Source organism: Pleurodeles waltl, chromosome 7, assembly GCF_031143425.1.
Source record: "Pleurodeles waltl isolate 20211129_DDA chromosome 7, aPleWal1.hap1.20221129, whole genome shotgun sequence".
Taxonomy (NCBI): domain Eukaryota; kingdom Metazoa; phylum Chordata; class Amphibia; order Caudata; family Salamandridae; genus Pleurodeles; species Pleurodeles waltl.
The window spans coordinates 1122367287-1122385304 of NC_090446.1; the positions used below are offsets into that span (position 1 = coordinate 1122367287).

The window sequence follows — 18018 nt, forward strand, 5'->3', positions numbered from 1 at the left end:
ACCCCACAGAGGAATTCTGTCTTCACCCACTTACCTCTATGTGATCACTAAGCTACTCCACAACTTGCAATACCTTTACAACATACGACAGGGTGTGTTTTATCCCACACATCCATTCAAACATATAGCTTTTCTGCTCAGACATAAAACAAGCACATTTCTCCATTCCTATCCTAGCAGTGGAGAAAATGCTCTGCTGTGGTACTTGAACAGGTGGCGGAGTAAAGTTTGTTGGAATTGGTTATTTTATCAGCACGCTTCAGTGCTAATGTTGTTAAGAAGGAAGACCCTTAGGAAACTAGATAAACATCTCCAAAATACATCTTCTTCCACCCCAGAAAGAACTCAAACCCACAATCCCTTTGTGAGTATTTGACTGCCTTAGAATTAGGCCAACAGGGTTGCACAGGAGTGCTGTTAACCAATAGCTACAAACACTTTCTAAAAATACGACACATATTCTACATGTTTGTCGCTCCCACTCAGGTATAAAAGAAGTTCATATCACCTTTAAAGAGTCCCCAGCTGTGGTGATTAAAGTTTGAAATGGCTGCATTTAAGGGAACTAGTTAATCCATCATGCTTCAGTCCCACTGTTCTTACGAGTGAAGGACCTGGTGTGGTAGACTCCTACGATATAATTTGGCCATCTTGTTTGTTCACAATATATGCACTCTTAAGGGAACAACAGGTAGTACTAACACAGTATTACAATCTGCGCCAAATGTATGCTCTAGGTTTGGAAAATTAGAGTTGGGCAAGGCTAAAACTAAACGTCTGCCTTGGCCCTTAGTTGGCATGGCAAATTTTCAAAATAGAGAGAGGACAAGCATCCCAGGCAGTGTCCCAATATCTCCCTAATGTCCTTGTTGAAACCAAAGGTTGTTAAACAGGACATACAATCTACATCAACTAAAAGCAGAAAAGTAAAGCTGCCTTTCACAGGTGTCCGATCAACTTCTCAGTCTAACAACACCCCGGGTGTTTTGAAAAATCTATTTAACTGCCATCATTGAAACACCACCCTGCCCTCCCTAAACTCAGTTTGGTTTCTAAGACTAGGGGCCCAGCGATAGTAGCACAAAATAGGGTGCACTGTCTTCCCATCTGCTGCACTTTTTTCAAGAAATACTTCTTTATCAACATAGCAGTTTCACATGATATTTTTAATTATTCAACAGTTTATACATTCAAGTGGTTAAATAAGTACATGTTTTAATGCTAAATGGGAGACTGCCTGCGAGTGCTATCCAAAGGAGGACATAAAAAATGTCTAGCCAGAAAGGTGGGTTGAAATCCCATTCTCCAGACAGGGCCCAAGAGTAGGATATGTAGGCAAATGTTTTTGAGTTCCAGCACTTGTGTTTTGAAGGTAGGTTGATGTTCCATAGCTGCAAAGTCTATGTAAAGCAAGGGCTGAATTGTGTGGTTTGTGCTTTGAAAATGTAAAAGTCAAGAGCTGAAAGTACAGAGTTTCACCCCAGATGGGACTTGAACCCACAATCCCTGGCTTAGGAGGCCAGTGCCTTATCCATTAGGCCACTGGGGCCAGGTTGATGCTGCTCTCCCCTGTCCTCCAAATACAAGATCCACTCCCTATCATGTGGTCTCTACCGCAGTATAAGTCTATGGAATCACTTATACAATACATTCACAACAAGAAATCCATGGATAACTCCCCTCTCTTTAAAGTCCTTACAAATATTCAAATATCTAATATACCCTCACCTGGAAGAACAACACAAAGCGGACGCTAAACTCTCCTAACTTCACTTCACATGTCACAACAAAATGCCCACTGCTCGAGCCAGCAGGAAACGTCAAGGCAGCTCAAGGAACACAACTGCACTTGCAGTTCTAACAACATCCACCCGAACTAGCATTTCCTTCTTCTGATATACATATTTATAGAGAGATTTTTAATGATCGGTGCTTAGCAGAAAGGAGATACTTATGGCAAAAGGTTTACTTTTTGCACACTGTAGATCATTACTGGAAAGATAGACTCTATCTGCATATTTACACATCATTTTTAATATGACTCAGAAATGTCATGCCTTTTTTTGAACAAATTATTACATGGTTTGTGAGAACGTCTAATTCAGCACTACAGCTTCTGCTTTCATTCTCCATGCCTGAAAACATAATCTTCCATATGAAACAACAAAAGACTAGGTATTTTTTGGTTTTTTTGAGTGATGGCATTGAAATGTGCAGTAAGAAATAAAGTACCTTTGTCATACATAAAAAGGATAACGCAAGACACCTCTGAGTTCATTCAGCCCACAGAGGAATTCTGTCTTCACCCACTTCCCTCTATGTGATCACTAAGCTACTCCACAACTTGCAATACCTTTACAACATACGACAGGGTGTGTTTTATCCCACACATCCATTCAAACATATATCTTTTCTGTTCAGACATAAGACAAGCACATTTCTCCATTCGTATCCTAGCAGTGGAGAAAATGCTCTGCTGTGGTACTTGAACAGGTGGCGGAGTAAAGTTTGTTGGAATTGGTTATTTTATCAGCACGCTTCCGTGCTAATGTTGTTAAGAAGGAAGACCCTTAGGAAACTAGATAAACATCTCCAAAATACATCTTCTTCCACCCCAGAAATAACTCAAACCCACAATCCCTTTGTGAGTATTTGACTGCCTTAGAATTAGGCCAACGGGGTTGCACAGGAGTGCTGTTAACCAATAGCTACAAACACTTTCTAAAAATACAACACATATTCTACATGTTTGTCGCTCCCACTCAGGTATAAAAGAAGTTCATATCACCTTTAAAGAGTCCCCAGCTGTGGTGATTAAAGTTTGAAATGGCTGCATTTAAGGGAACTAGTTAATCCATCATGCTTCAGTCCCACTGTTCTTACGAGTGAAGGACCTGGTGTGGCAGACTCCTACGATATAATTTGGCCATCTTGTTTGTTCTCAATATATGCACTCTTAAGGGAACAACAGGTAGTACTAACAAAGTATTACAATCTGCGCCAAATGTATGCTCTAGGTTTGGAAAATTAGAGTTGGGTAAGGCTAAAACTAAACGTCTGCCTTGGCCCTTAGTTGGCATGGCAAATTTTCAAAATAGAGAGAGGACACGCATCCCAGGCAGTGTCCCAATATCTCTATAATGTCCTTGTTGAAACCAAAGGTTGTTAAACAGGACATACAATCTACATCAACTAAAAGCAGACAAGTAAAGTTGCCTTTCACAGGTGTCCCATCAACTTCTCAGTCTAACAACACCCCGGGTGTTTTGAAAAATCTATTTAACTGCCATCATTGAAACACCACCCTGCCCTCCCTAAACTCAGTTTGGTTTCTAAGACTAGGGGCCCAGCGATAGTAGCACAAAATAGGGTCCACTGTCTTCCCATCTGCTGCACTTTTTTCAAGAAATACTTCTTTATCAACATAGTAGTTTCACATGGTATTTTTAATTATTCAACAGTTTATACATTCAAGTGGTGAAATAAGTACATGTTTTAATGCTAAATGGGAGACTGCCTGCGAGTGCTATCCAAAGGAGGACATAAAAAATGTCTAGCCAGAAAGGTGGGTTGAAATCCCATTCTCCAGACTGGGCCCAAGAGTAGGATATGTAGGCAAATGTTTTTGAGTTCCAGCACTTGTGTTTTGAAGGTAGATTGATGTTCCATAGCTGCAAAGTCTATGTAAAGCAAGGGCTGAATTGTGTGGTTTGGGCTTTGAAAATGTAAAAGTCAAGAGCTGAAGGTACAGAGTTTCACCCCAGATGGGACTTGAACTCACAATCCCTGGCTTAGGAGGCCAGTGCCTTATCCATTAGGCCACTGGGGCCATGTTGATGCTGCTCTCCCCTGTCTTCCAGATACAAGATCCACTCCCTATCATGTGGTCTCTACCGCAGTTTAAGTCTATGGAATCACTTATACAATACATTCACAACAAGCAATCCATGGATAACTCCCCTCTGTTTAAAGTCCTTACAACTATTCAAATATCTAATATACCCTCACCTGGAAGAACAACACAATGCGGACGCTAAACTCTCCTAACTTCACTTCACATGTCACAACAAAATGCCCACTGCTCGAGCCAGCAGGAAACATCAAGGCAGCTCAAGGAATACAACTGCACTTGCAGTTCTAACAACATCAACCCGAACTAGCATTTCCTTCTTCTGATATACATATTTATAGAGAGATTTTTAATGATCGGTGCTTAGCAGAAAGGAGATACTTATGGCAAAAGGTTTACTTTTTGCACACTGTAGATCATTACTGGAAAGATAGACTCTATCTGCATATTTACACATCATTTTTAATATGACTCAGAAATGTCATGCCTTTTTTTGAACAAATTATTACATGGTTTGTGAGAACGTCTAATTCAGCACTACAGCTTCTGCTTTCATTCTCCATGCCTGAAAACATAATCTTCCATATGAAACAACAAAAGACTAGGAATTTTTTGTTTTTTTTGAGTGATGGCATTGAAATGTGCAGTAAGAAATAAAGTACCTTTGTCATACATAAAAAGGATAACGCAAGTCACCTCCGAGTTCATTCACCCCACAGAGGAATTCTGTCTTCACCCACTTTCCTCTATGTGATCACTAAGCTACTCCACAACTTGCAATACCTTTACAACATACGACAGGGTGTGTTTTATCCCACACATCCATTCAAACATATATCTTTTCTGTTCAGACATAAAACAAGCACATTTCTCCATTCCTATCCTAGCAGTGGAGAAAATGCTCTGCTGTGGTACTTGAACAGGTGGCGGAGTAAAGTTTGTTGGAATTGGTTATTTTATCAGCACGCTTCCGTGCTAATGTTGTTAAGAAGGAAGACCCTTAGGAAACTAGATAAACATCTCCAAAATACATCTTCTTCCACCCCAGAAATAACTCAAACCCACAATCCCTTTGTGAGTATTTGACTGCCTTAGAATTAGGCCAACGGGGTTGCACAGGAGTGCTGTTAACCAATAGCTACAAACACTTTCTAAAAATACAACACATATTCTACATGTTTGTCGCTCCCACTCAGGTATAAAAGAAGTTCATATCACCTTTAAAGAGTCCCCAGCTGTGGTGATTAAAGTTTGAAATGGCTGCATTTAAGAGAACTAGTTAATCCATCATGCTTCAGTCCCACTGTTCTTACGAGTGAAGGACCTGGTGTGGCAGACTCCTACGATATAATTTGGCCATCTTGTTTGTTCTCAATATATGCACTCTTAAGGGAACAACAGGTAGTACTAACAAAGTATTACAATCTGCGCCAAATGTATGCTCTAGGTTTGGAAAATTAGAGTTGGGCAAGGCTAAAACTAAACGTCTGCCTTGGCCCTTAGTTGGCATGGCAAATTTTCAAAATAGAGAGAGGACAAGCATCCCAGGCAGTGTCCCAATATCTCTCTAATGTCCTTGTTGAAACCAAAGCTTGTTAAACAGGACATACAATCTACACCAACTAAAAGCAGACAAGTAAAGCTGCCTTTCACAGGTGTCCCATCAACTTCTCAGTCTAACAACACCTCGGGTGTTTTGAAAAATCTATTTAACTGCCATCATTGAAACACCACCCTGCCCTCCCTAAACTCAGTTTGGTTTCTAAGACTAGGGGCCCAGCGATAGTAGCATAAAATAGGGTGCACTGTCTTCCCATCTGCTGCACTTTTTTTGAGAAATACTTCTTTATCAACATAGCAGTTTCACATGGTATTTTTAATTATTCAACAGTTTATGCATTCAAGTGGTGAAATAAGTACATGTTTTAATGCTAAATGGGAGACTGCCTGCGAGTGCTATCCAAAGGAGGACATAAAAAATGTCTAGCCAGAAAGGTGGGTTGAAATCCCATTCTCCAGACTGGGCCCAAGAGTAGAATATGTAGGTAAATGTTTTTGAGTTCCAGCACTTGTGTTTTGAAGGTAGATTGATGTTCCATAGCTGCAAAGTCTATGTAAAGGAAGGGCTGAATTGTGTGGTTTGTGCTTTGAAAATGTAAAAGTCAAGAGCTGAATGTACAGAGTTTCACCCCAGATGGGACTTGAACCCACAATCCCTGGCTTAGGAGGCCAGTGCCTTATCCATTAGGCCACTGGGGCCACGTTGATACTGCTCTCCCCTGTCCTCCAAATACAAGATCCACTCCCTATCATGTGGCCTCTACCGCAGTTTAAGTCTATGGAATCACTTATACAATACATTCACAACAAGCAATCCATGGATAACTCCCCTCTCTTTAAAGTCCTTACAACTATTCAAATAGCTAATATACCCTCACCTGGAAGAACAACACCATGCGGACACTAAACTCTCCTAACTTCACTTCACATGTCACAACAAAATGCCCACTGCTCGAGCCAGCAGGAAACATCAAGGCAGCTCAAGGAATACAACTGCACTTGCAGTTCTAACAACATCAACCCGAACTAGCATTTCCTTCTTCTGATATACATATTTATAGAGAGATTTTTAATGATCGGTGCTTAGCAGAAAGGAGATACTTATGGCAAAAGGTTTACTTTTTGCACACTGTAGATCATTACTGGAAAGATAGACTCTATCTGCATATTTACACATCATTTTGAATATGACTCAGAAATGTCATGCCTTTTTTTGAACAAATTATTACATGGTTTGTGAGAACGTCTAATTCAGCACTACAGCTTCTGCTTTCATTCTCCATGCCTGAAAACTTAATCTTCCATATGAAACAACAAAAGACTAGGAATTTTTTGTTTTTTTTGAGTGATGGCATTGAAATGTGCAGTAAGAAATAAAGTACCTTTGTCATACATAAAAAGGATAACGCAAGTCACCTCCGAGTTCATTCACCCCACAGAGGAATTCTGTCTTCACCCACTTACCTCTATGTGATCACTAAGCAACTCCACAACTTGCAATACCTTTACAACATACGACAGGGTGTGTTTTATCCCACACATCCATTCAAACATATATCTTTTGTGCTCAGACATAAAACAAGCACATTTCTCCATTCCTATCCTAGCAGTGGAGAAAATGCTCTGCTGTGGTACTTGAACAGGTGGCGGAGTAAAGTTTGTTGGAATTGGTTATTTTATCAGCACGCTTCAGTGCTAATGTTGTTAAAAGGAAGACCCTTCGGAAACTAGATAAACATCTCCAAAATACATCTTCTTCCACCCCAGAAAGAACTCAAACCCACAATCCCTTTGTGAGTATTTGACTGCCTTAGAATTAGGCCAACAGGGTTGCACAGGAGTGCTGTTAACCAATAGCTACAAACACTTTCTAAAAATACGACACTTATTCTACATGTTTGTCGCTCCCACTCAGGTATAAAAGAAGTTCATATCACCTTTAAAGAGTCCCCAGCTGTGGTGATTAAAGTTTGAAATGGCTGCATTTAAGGGAACTAGTTAATCCATCATGCTTCAGTCCCACTGTTCTTACGAGTGAAGGACCTGGTGTGGTAGACTCCTACGATATAATTTGGCCATCTTGTTTGTTCACAATATATGCACTCTTAAGGGAACAACAGGTAGTACTAACACAGTATTACAATCTGCGCCAAATGTATGCTCTAGGTTTGGAAAATTAGAGTTGGGCAAGGCTAAAACTAAACGTCTGCCTTGGCCCTTAGTTGGCATGGCAAATTTTCAAAATAGAGAGAGGACAAGCATCCCAGGCAGTGTCCCAATATCTCTCTAATGTCCTTGTTGAAACCAAAGGTTGTTAAACAGGACATACAATCTACATCAATTAAAAGCAGAAAAGTAAAGCTGCCTTTCACAGGTGTCCCATCAACTTCTCAGTCTAACAACACCCCCGGTGTTTTGAAAAATCTATTTAACTGCCATCATTGAAACACCACCCTGCCCTCCCTAAACTCAGTTTGGTTTCTAAGACTAGGGGCCCAGCGATAGTAGCACAAAATAGAGTGCACTGTCTTCCCATCTGCTGCACTTTTTTCAAGAAATACTTCTTTATCAACATAGCAGTTTCACATGGTATTTTTAATTATTCAACAGTTTATACATTCAAGTGGTGAAATAAGTACATGTTTTAATGCTAAATGGGAGACTGCCTGCGAGTGCTATCCAAAGGAGGACATAAAAAATGTCTAGCCAGAAAGGTGGGTTGAAATCCCATTCTCCAGACTGGGCCCAAGAGTAGGATATGTAGGCAAATGTTTTTGAGTTCCAGCACTTGTGTTTTGAAGGTAGATTGATGTTCCATAGCTGCAAAGTCTATGTAAAGCAAGGGCTGAATTGTGTGGTTTGTGCTTTGAAAATGTAAAACTCAAGAGCTGAATGTACAGAGTTTCACCCCAGATGGGACTTGAACCCACAATCCCTGGCTTAGGAGGCCAGTGCCTTATCCATTAGGCCACTGGGGCCATGGTGATGCTGCTCTCCCCTGTCCTCCAAATACAAGATCCACTCTCTATCATGTGGTCTCTACCGCAGTTTAAGTCTATGGAATCACTTATGCAATACATTCACAACAAGCAATCCATGGATAACTCCCCTCTCTTTAAAGTCCTTACAACTATTCAAATATCTAATATACCCTCACCTGGAAGAACAACACAATGCGGACGCTAAACTCTCCTAACTTCACTTCACATGTCACAACAAAATGCCCACTGCTCGAGCCAGCAGGAAACGTCAAGGCAGCTCCAGGAATACAACTGCACTTGCAGTTCTAACAACATCAACCCGAACTAGCATTTCCTTCTTCTGATATACATATTTTTAGAGAGATTTTTAATGATCGGTGCTTAGCAGAAAGGAGATACTTATGGCAAAAGGTTTACTTTTTGCACACTGTAGATCATTACTGGAAAGATAGACTCTATCTGCATATTTACACATCATTTTTAATATGACTCAGAAATGTCATGCCTTTTTTTGAACAAATTATTACATGGTTTGTGAGAACGTCTAATTCAGCACTACAGCTTCTGCTTTCATTCTCCATGCCTGAAAACATAATCTTCCATATGAAACAACAAAAGACTAGGAATTTTTTGTTTTTTTTGAGTGATGGCATTGAAATGTGCAGTATGAAATAAAGTACCTTTGTCATACATAAAAAGGATAACGCAAGTCACCTCCGAGTTCATTCACCCCACAGAGGAATTCTGTCTTCACCCACTTACCTCTATGTGATCACTAAGCTACTCCACAACTTGCAATACCTTTACAACATACAACAGGGTGTGTTTTATCCCACACATCCATTCAAACATATAGCTTTTCTGCTCAGACATAAAACAAGCACATTTCTCCATTCCTATCCTAGCAGTGGAGAAAATGCTCTGCTGTGGTACTTGAACAGGTGGCGGAGTAAAGTTTGTTGGAATTGGTTATTTTATCAGCACGCTTCAGTGCTAATGTTGTTAAGAAGGAAGACCCTTAGGAAACTAGATAAACATCTCCAAAATACATCTTCTTCCACCCCAGAAAGAACTCAAACCCACAATCCCTTTGTGAGTATTTGACTGCCTTAGAATTAGGCCAACAGGGTTGCACAGGAGTGCTGTTAACCAATAGCTACAAACACTTTCTAAAAATACGACACATATTCTACATGTTTGTCGCTCCCACTCAGGTATAAAAGAAGTTCATATCACCTTTAAAGAGTCCCCAGCTGTGGTGATTAAAGTTTGAAATGGCTGCATTTAAGGGAACTAGTTAATCCATCATGCTTCAGTCCCACTGTTCTTACGAGTGAAGGACCTGGTGTGGTAGACTCCTACGATATAATTTGGCCATCTTGTTTGTTCACAATATATGCACTCTTAAGGGAACAACAGGTAGTACTAACACAGTATTACAATCTGCGCCAAATGTATGCTCTAGGTTTGGAAAATTAGAGTTGGGCAAGGCTAAAACTAAACGTCTGCCTTGGCCCTTAGTTGGCATGGCAAATTTTCAAAATAGAGAGAGGACAAGCATCCCAGGCAGTGTCCCAATATCTCCCTAATGTCCTTGTTGAAACCAAAGGTTGTTAAACAGGACATACAATCTACATCAACTAAAAGCAGAAAAGTAAAGCTGCCTTTCACAGGTGTCCCATCAACTTCTCAGTCTAACAACACCCCGGGTGTTTTGAAAAATCTATTTAACTGCCATCATTGAAACACCACCCTGCCCTCCCTAAACTCAGTTTGGTTTCTAAGACTAGGGGCCCAGCGATAGTAGCACAAAATAGGGTGCACTGTCTTCCCATCTGCTGCACTTTTTTCAAGAAATACTTCTTTATCAACATAGCAGTTTCACATGATATTTTTAATTATTCAACAGTTTATACATTCAAATGGTTAAATAAGTACATGTTTTAATGCTAAATGGGAGACTGCCTGCGAGTGCTATCCAAAGGAGGACATAAAAAATGTCTAGCCAGAAAGGTGGGTTGAAATCCCATTCTCCAGACTGGGCCCAAGAGTAGGATATGTAGGCAAATGTTTTTGAGTTCCAGCACTTGTGTTTTGAAGGTAGGTTGATGTTCCATAGCTGCAAAGTCTATGTAAAGCAAGGGCTGAATTGTGTGGTTTGTGCTTTGAAAATGTAAAAGTCAAGAGCTGAAAGTACAGAGTTTCACCCCAGATGGGACTTGAACCCACAATCCCTGGCTTAGGAGGCCAGTGCCTTATCCATTAGGCCACTGGGGCCATGTTGATGCTGCTCTCCCCTGTCCTCCAAATACAAGATCCACTCCCTATCATGTGGTCTCTACCGCAGTATAAGTCTATGGAATCACTTATACAATACATTCACAACAAGAAATCCATGGATAACTCCCCTCTCTTTAAAGTCCTTACAAATATTCAAATATCTAATATACCCTCACCTGGAAGAACAACACAAAGCGGACGCTAAACTCTCCTAACTTCACTTCACATGTCACAACAAAATGCCCACTGCTCGAGCCAGCAGGAAACGTCAAGGCAGCTCAAGGAACACAACTGCACTTGCAGTTCTAACAACATCAACCCGAACTAGCATTTCCTTCTTCTGATATACATATTTATAGAGAGATTTTTAATGATCGGTGCTTAGCAGAAAGGAGATACTTATGGCAAAAGGTTTACTTTTTGCACACTGTAGATCATTACTGGAAAGATAGACTCTATCTGCATATTTACACATCATTTTTAATATGACTCAGAAATGTCATGCCTTTTTTTTAACAAATTATTACATGGTTTGTGAGAACGTCTAATTCAGCACTACAGCTTCTGCTTTCATTCTCCATGCCTGAAAACATAATCTTCCATATGAAACAACAAAAGACTAGGTATTTTTTGGTTTTTTTGAGTGATGGCATTGAAATGTGCAGTAAGAAATAAAGTACCTTTGTCATACATAAAAAGGATAACGCAAGTCACCTCTGAGTTCATTCAGCCCACAGAGGAATTCTGTCTTCACCCACTTTCCTCTATGTGATCACTAAGCTACTCCACAACTTGCAATACCTTTACAACATACGACAGGGTGTGTTTTATCCCACACATCTATTCAAACATATATCTTTTCTGTTCAGACATAAGACAAGCACATTTCTCCATTCCTATCCTAGCAGTGGAGAAAATGCTCTGCTGTGGTACTTGAACAGGTGGCGGAGTAAAGTTTGTTGGAATTGGTTATTTTATCAGCACGCTTCCGTGCTAATGTTGTTAAGAAGGAAGACCCTTAGGAAACTAGATAAACATCTCCAAAATACATCTTCTTCCACCCCAGAAATAACTCAAACCCACAATCCCTTTGTGAGTATTTGACTGCCTTAGAATTAGGCCAACGGGGTTGCACAGGAGTGCTGTTAACCAATAGCTACAAACACTTTCTAAAAATACAACACATATTCTACATGTTTGTCGCTCCCACTCAGGTATAAAAGAAGTTCATATCACCTTTAAAGAGTCCCCAGCTGTGGTGATTAAAGTTTGAAATGGCTGCATTTAAGGGAACTAGTTAATCCATCATGCTTCAGTCCCACTGTTCTTACGAGTGAAGGACCTGGTGTGGCAGACTCCTACGATATAATTTGGCCATCTTGTTTGTTCTCAATATATGCACTCTTAAGGGAACAACAGGTAGTACTAACAAAGTATTACAATCTGCGCCAAATGTATGCTCTAGGTTTGGAAAATTAGAGTTGGGTAAGGCTAAAACTAAACGTCTGCCTTGGCCCTTAGTTGGCATGGCAAATTTTCAAAATAGAGAGAGGACACGCATCCCAGGCAGTGTCCCAATATCTCTATAATGTCCTTGTTGAAACCAAAGGTTGTTAAACAGGACATACAATCTACATCAACTAAAAGCAGACAAGTAAAGTTGCCTTTCACAGGTGTCCCATCAACTTCTCAGTCTAACAACACCCCGGGTGTTTTGAAAAATCTATTTAACTGCCATCATTGAAACACCACCCTGCCCTCCCTAAACTCAGTTTGGTTTCTAAGACTAGGGGCCCAGCGATAGTAGCATAAAATAGGGTGCACTGTCTTCCCATCTGCTGCACTTTTTTTGAGAAATACTTCTTTATCAACATAGCAGTTTCACATGGTATTTTTAATTATTCAACAGTTTATGCATTCAAGTGGTGAAATAAGTACATGTTTTAATGCTAAATGGGAGACTGCCTGAGAGTGCTATCCAAAGGAGGACATAAAAAATGTCTAGCCAGAAAGGTGGGTTGAAATCCCATTCTCCAGACTGGGCCCAAGAGTAGAATATGTAGGTAAATGTTTTTGAGTTCCAGCACTTGTGTTTTGAAGGTAGATTGATGTTCCATAGCTGCAAAGTCTATGTAAAGGAAGGGCTGAATTGTGTGGTTTGTGCTTTGAAAATGTAAAAGTCAAGAGCTGAATGTACAGAGTTTCACCCCAGATGGAACTTGAACCCACAATCCCTGGCTTAGGAGGCCAGTGCCTTATCCATTAGGCCACTGGGGCCACGTTGATACTGCTCTCCCCTGTCCTCCAAATACAAGATCCACTCCCTATCATGTGGTCTCTACCGCAGTTTAAGTCTATGGAATCACTTATACAATACATTCACAACAAGCAATCCATGGATAACTCCCCTCTCTTTAAAGTCCTTACAACTATTCAAATAGCTAATATACCCTCACCTGGAAGAACAACACCATGCGGACACTAAACTCTCCTAACTTCACTTCACATGTCACAACAAAATGCCCACTGCTCGAGCCAGCAGGAAACATCAAGGCAGCTCAAGGAATACAATTGCACTTGCAGTTCTAACAACATCAACCCGAACTAGCATTTCCTTCTTCTGATATACATATTTATAGAGAGATTTTTAATGATCGGTGCTTAGCAGAAAGGAGATACTTATGACAAAAGGTTTACTTTTTGCACACTGTAGATCATTACTGGAAAGATAGACTCTATCTGCATATTTACACATCATTTTTAATATGACTCAGAAATGTCATGCCTTTTTTTGAACAAATTATTACATGGTTTGTGAGAACATCTAATTCAGCACTACAGCTTCTGCTTTCATTCTCCATGCCTGAAAACATAATCTTCCATATGAAACAACAAAAGACTCGGAATTTTTTGTTTTTTTTGAGTGATGGCATTGAAATGTGCAGTAAGAAAAAAAGTACCTTTGTCATACATAAAAAGGATAACGCAAGTCACCTCCGAGTTCATTCACCCCACAGAGGAATTCTGTCTTCACCCACTTACCTCTATGTGATCACTAAGCTACTCCACAACTTGCAATACCTTTACAACATACGACAGGGTGTGTTTTATCCCACACATCCATTCAAACATATATCTTTTGTGCTCAGACATAAAACAAGCACATTTCTCCATTCCTATCCTAGCAGTGGAGAAAATGCTCTACTGTGGTACTTGAACAGGTGGCGGAGTAAAGTTTGTTGGCATTGGTTATTTTATCAGCACGCTTCAGTGCTAATGTTGTTAAGAAGGAAGACCCTTAGGAAACTAGATAAACATCTCCAAAATACATCTTCTTCCACCCCAGAAAGAACTCAAACCCACAATCCCTTTGTGAGTATTTGACTGCCTTAGAATTAGGCCAACAGGGTTGCACAGGAGTGCTGTTAACCAATAGCTACAAACACTTTCTAAAAATACGACACATATTCTACATGTTTGTCGCTCCCACTCAGGTATAAAAGAAGTTCATATCACCTTTAAAGAGTCCCCAGCTGTGGTGATTAAAGTTTGAAATGGCTGCATTTAAGGGAACTAGTTAATCCATCATGCTTCGGTCCCACTGTTCTTACGAGTGAAGGACCTGGTGTGGTAGACTCCTACGATATAATTTGGCCATCTTGTTTGTTCACAATATTTGCACTCTTAAGGGAACAACAGGTAGTACTAACACAGCATTACAATCTGCGCCAAATGTATGCTCTAGGTTTGGAAAATTAGAGTTGGGCAAGGCTAAAACTAAACGTCTGCCTTGGCCCTTAGTTGGCATGGCAAATTTTCAAAATAGAGAGAGGACAAGCATCCCAAGCAGTGTCCCAATATCTCTCTAATGTCCTTGTTGAAACCAAAGGTTGTTAAACAGGACATACAATCTACATCAACTAAAAGCAGAAAAGTAAAGCTGCCTTTCACAGGTGTCCCATCAACTTCTCAGTCTAACAACACCCCGGGTGTTTTGAAAAATCTATTTAACTGCCATCATTGAAACACCACCCTGCCCTCCCTAAACTCAGTTTGGTTTCTAAGACTAGGGGCCCAGCGATAGTAGCACAAAATAGGGTGCACTGTCTTCCCATCTGCTGCACTTTTTTCAAGAAATACTTCTTTATCAACATAGTAGTTTCACATGGTATTTTTAATTATTCAACAGTTTATACATTCAAGTGGTGAAATAAGTACGTGTTTTAATGCTAAATGGGAGACTGCCTGCGAGTGCTATCCAAAGGAGGACATAAAAAATGTCTAGCCAGAAAGGTGGGTTGAAATCCCATTCTCCAGACTGGGCCCAAGAGTAGGATATGTAGGCAAATGTTTTTGAGTTCCAGCACTTGTGTTTTGAAGGTAGATTGATGTTCCATAGCTGCAAAGTCTATGTAAAGCAAGGGCTGAATTGTGTGGTTTGGGCTTTGAAAATGTAAAAGTCAAGAGCTGAAGGTACAGAGTTTCACCCCAGATGGGACTTGAACTCACAATCCCTGGCTTAGGAGGCCAGTGCCTTATCCATTAGGCCACTGGGGCCATGTTGATGCTGCTCTCCCCTGTCTTCCAGATACAAGATCCACTCCCTATCATGTGGTCTCTACCACAGTTTAAGTCTATGGAATCACTTATACAATACATTCACAACAAGCAATCCATGGATAACTCCCCTCTCTTTAAAGTCCTTACAACTATTCAAATATCTAATATACCCTCACCTGGAAGAACAACACAATGCGGACGCTAAACTCTCCTAACTTCACTTCACATGTCACAACAAAATGCCCACTGCTCGAGCCAGCAGGAAACATCAAGGCAGCTCAAGGAATACAACTGCACTTGCAGTTCTAACAACATCAACCCGAACTAGCATTTCCTTCTTCTGATATACATATTTATAGAGAGATTTTTAATGATCGGTGCTTAGCAGAAAGGAGATACTTATGGCAAAAGGTTTACTTTTTGCACACTGTAGATCATTACTGGAAAGATAGACTCTATCTGCATATTTACACATCATTTTTAATATGACTCAGAAATGTCATGCCTTTTTTTGAACAAATTATTACATGGTTTGTGAGAACGTCTAATTCAGCACTACAGCTTCTGCTTTCATTCTCCATGCCTGAAAACATAATCTTCCATATGAAACAACAAAAGACTAGGAGTTTTTTGTTTTTTTTGAGTGATGGCATTGAAATGTGCAGTAAGAAATAAAGTACCTTTGTCATACATAAAAAGGATAACGCAAGTCACCTCCGAGTTCATTCTCCCCACAGAGGAATTCTGTCTTCACCCACTTTCCTCTATGTGATCACTAAGCTACTCCACAACTTGCAATACCTTTACAACATACGACAGGGTGTGTTTTATCCCACACATCCATTCAAACATATATCTTTTCTGTTCAGACATAAAACAAGCACATTTCTCCATTCCTATCCTAGCAGTGGAGAAAATGCTCTGCTGTGGTACTTGAACAGGTGGCGGAGTAAAGTTTGTTGGAATTGGTTATTTTATCAGCACGCTTCCGTGCTAATGTTGTTAAGAAGGAAGACCCTTAGGAAACTAGATAAACATCTCCAAAATACATCTTCTTCCACCCCAGAAATAACTCAAACCCACAATCCCTTTGTGAGTATTTGACTGCCTTAGAATTAGGCCAACGGGGTTGCACAGGAGTGCTGTTAACCAATAGCTACAAACACTTTCTAAAAATACAACACATATTCTACATGTTTGTCGCTCCCACTCAGGTATAAAAGAAGTTCATATCACCTTTAAAGAGTCCCCAGCTGTGGTGATTAAAGTTTGAAATGGCTGCATTTAAGAGAACTAGTTAATCCATCATGCTTCAGTCCCACTGTTCTTACGAGTGAAGGACCTGGTGTGGCAGACTCCTACGATATAATTTGGCCATCTTGTTTGTTCACAATATATGCACTCTTAAGGGAACAACAGGTAGTACTAACAAAGTATTACAATCTGCGCCAAATGTATGCTCTAGGTTTGGAAAATTAGAGTTGGGCAAGGCTAAAACTAAACGTCTGCCTTGGCCCTTAGTTGGCATGGCAAATTTTCAAAATAGAGAGAGGACAAGCATCCCAGGCAGTGTCCCAATATCTCTCTAATGTCCTTGTTGAAACCAAAGCTTGTTAAACAGGACATACAATCTACACCAACTAAAAGCAGACAAGTAAAGCTGCCTTTCACAGGTGTCCCATCAACTTCTCAGTCTAACAACACCCCGGGTGTTTTGAAAAATCTATTTAACTGCCATCATTGAAACACCACCCTGCCCTCCCTAAACTCAGTTTGGTTTCTAAGACTAGGGGCCCAGCGATAGTAGCATAAAATAGGGTGCACTGTCTTCCCATCTGCTGCACTTTTTTTGAGAAATACTTCTTTATCAACATAGCAGTTTCACATGGTATTTTTAATTATTCAACAGTTTATGCATTCAAGTGGTGAAATAAGTACATGTTTTAATGCTAAATGGGAGACTGCCTGCGAGTGCTATCCAAAGGAGGACATAAAAAATGTCTAGCCAGAAAGGTGGGTTGAAATCCCATTCTCCAGACTGGGCCCAAGAGTAGAATATGTAGGTAAATGTTTTTGAGTTCCAGCACTTGTGTTTTGAAGGTAGATTGATGTTCCATAGCTGCAAAGTCTATGTAAAGGAAGGGCTGAATTGTGTGGTTTGTGCTTTGAAAATGTAAAAGTCAAGAGCTGAACGTACAGAGTTTCACCCCAGATGGGACTTGAACCCACAATCCCTGGCTTAGGAGGCCATTGCCTTATCCATTAGGCCACTGGGGCCACGTTGATACTGCTCTCCCCTGTCCTCCAAATACAAGATCCACTCCCTATCATGTGGCCTCTACCGCAGTTTAAGTCTATGGAATCACTTATACAATACATTCACAACAAGCAATCCATGGATAACTCCCCTCTCTTTAAAGTCCTTACAACTATTCAAATAGCTAATATACCCTCACCTGGAAGAACAACACCATGCGGACACTAAACTCTCCTAACTTCACTTCACATGTCACAACAAAATGCCCACTGCTCGAGCCAGCAGGAAACATCAAGGCAGCTCAAGGAATACAACTGCACTTGCAGTTCTAACAACATCAACCCGAACTAGCATTTCCTTCTTCTGATATACATATTTATAGAGAGATTTTTAATGATCGGTGCTTAGCAGAAAGGAGATACTTATGGCAAAAGGTTTACTTTTTGCACACTGTAGATCATTACTGGAAAGATAGACTCTATCTGCATATTTACACATCATTTTGAATATGACTCAGAAATGTCATGCCT

At 40.3% G+C, this 18018-nt stretch overlaps 8 non-coding genes across 8 annotated transcripts; all 8 read right to left on the bottom strand.

Moving 5' to 3' along the window:
* Nucleotides 1–1476: 1476 nt before the first annotated feature.
* Nucleotides 1477–1549, bottom strand: TRNAR-CCU (transfer RNA arginine (anticodon CCU)). Its single transcript has one exon. It is a non-coding gene; the product is annotated as a tRNA-Arg (tRNA).
* A 2207-nt stretch (nt 1550–3756) lies between these two features.
* On the bottom strand, nt 3757–3829 carry TRNAR-CCU (transfer RNA arginine (anticodon CCU)). Its single transcript has one exon. It is a non-coding gene; the product is annotated as a tRNA-Arg (tRNA).
* A 2207-nt stretch (nt 3830–6036) lies between these two features.
* TRNAR-CCU (transfer RNA arginine (anticodon CCU)) lies at nt 6037–6109 on the bottom strand. The gene has a single exon. It is a non-coding gene; the product is annotated as a tRNA-Arg (tRNA).
* Nucleotides 6110–8315: 2206 nt separating this feature from the next.
* TRNAR-CCU (transfer RNA arginine (anticodon CCU)) lies at nt 8316–8388 on the bottom strand. The gene has a single exon. It is a non-coding gene; the product is annotated as a tRNA-Arg (tRNA).
* A 2207-nt stretch (nt 8389–10595) lies between these two features.
* On the bottom strand, nt 10596–10668 carry TRNAR-CCU (transfer RNA arginine (anticodon CCU)). The gene has a single exon. It is a non-coding gene; the product is annotated as a tRNA-Arg (tRNA).
* A 2207-nt stretch (nt 10669–12875) lies between these two features.
* Nucleotides 12876–12948, bottom strand: TRNAR-CCU (transfer RNA arginine (anticodon CCU)). The gene has a single exon. It is a non-coding gene; the product is annotated as a tRNA-Arg (tRNA).
* Nucleotides 12949–15155: 2207 nt separating this feature from the next.
* TRNAR-CCU (transfer RNA arginine (anticodon CCU)) lies at nt 15156–15228 on the bottom strand. The gene has a single exon. It is a non-coding gene; the product is annotated as a tRNA-Arg (tRNA).
* A 2207-nt stretch (nt 15229–17435) lies between these two features.
* TRNAR-CCU (transfer RNA arginine (anticodon CCU)) lies at nt 17436–17508 on the bottom strand. The gene has a single exon. It is a non-coding gene; the product is annotated as a tRNA-Arg (tRNA).
* Between the last annotated feature and the right edge of the window lie 510 nt (nt 17509–18018).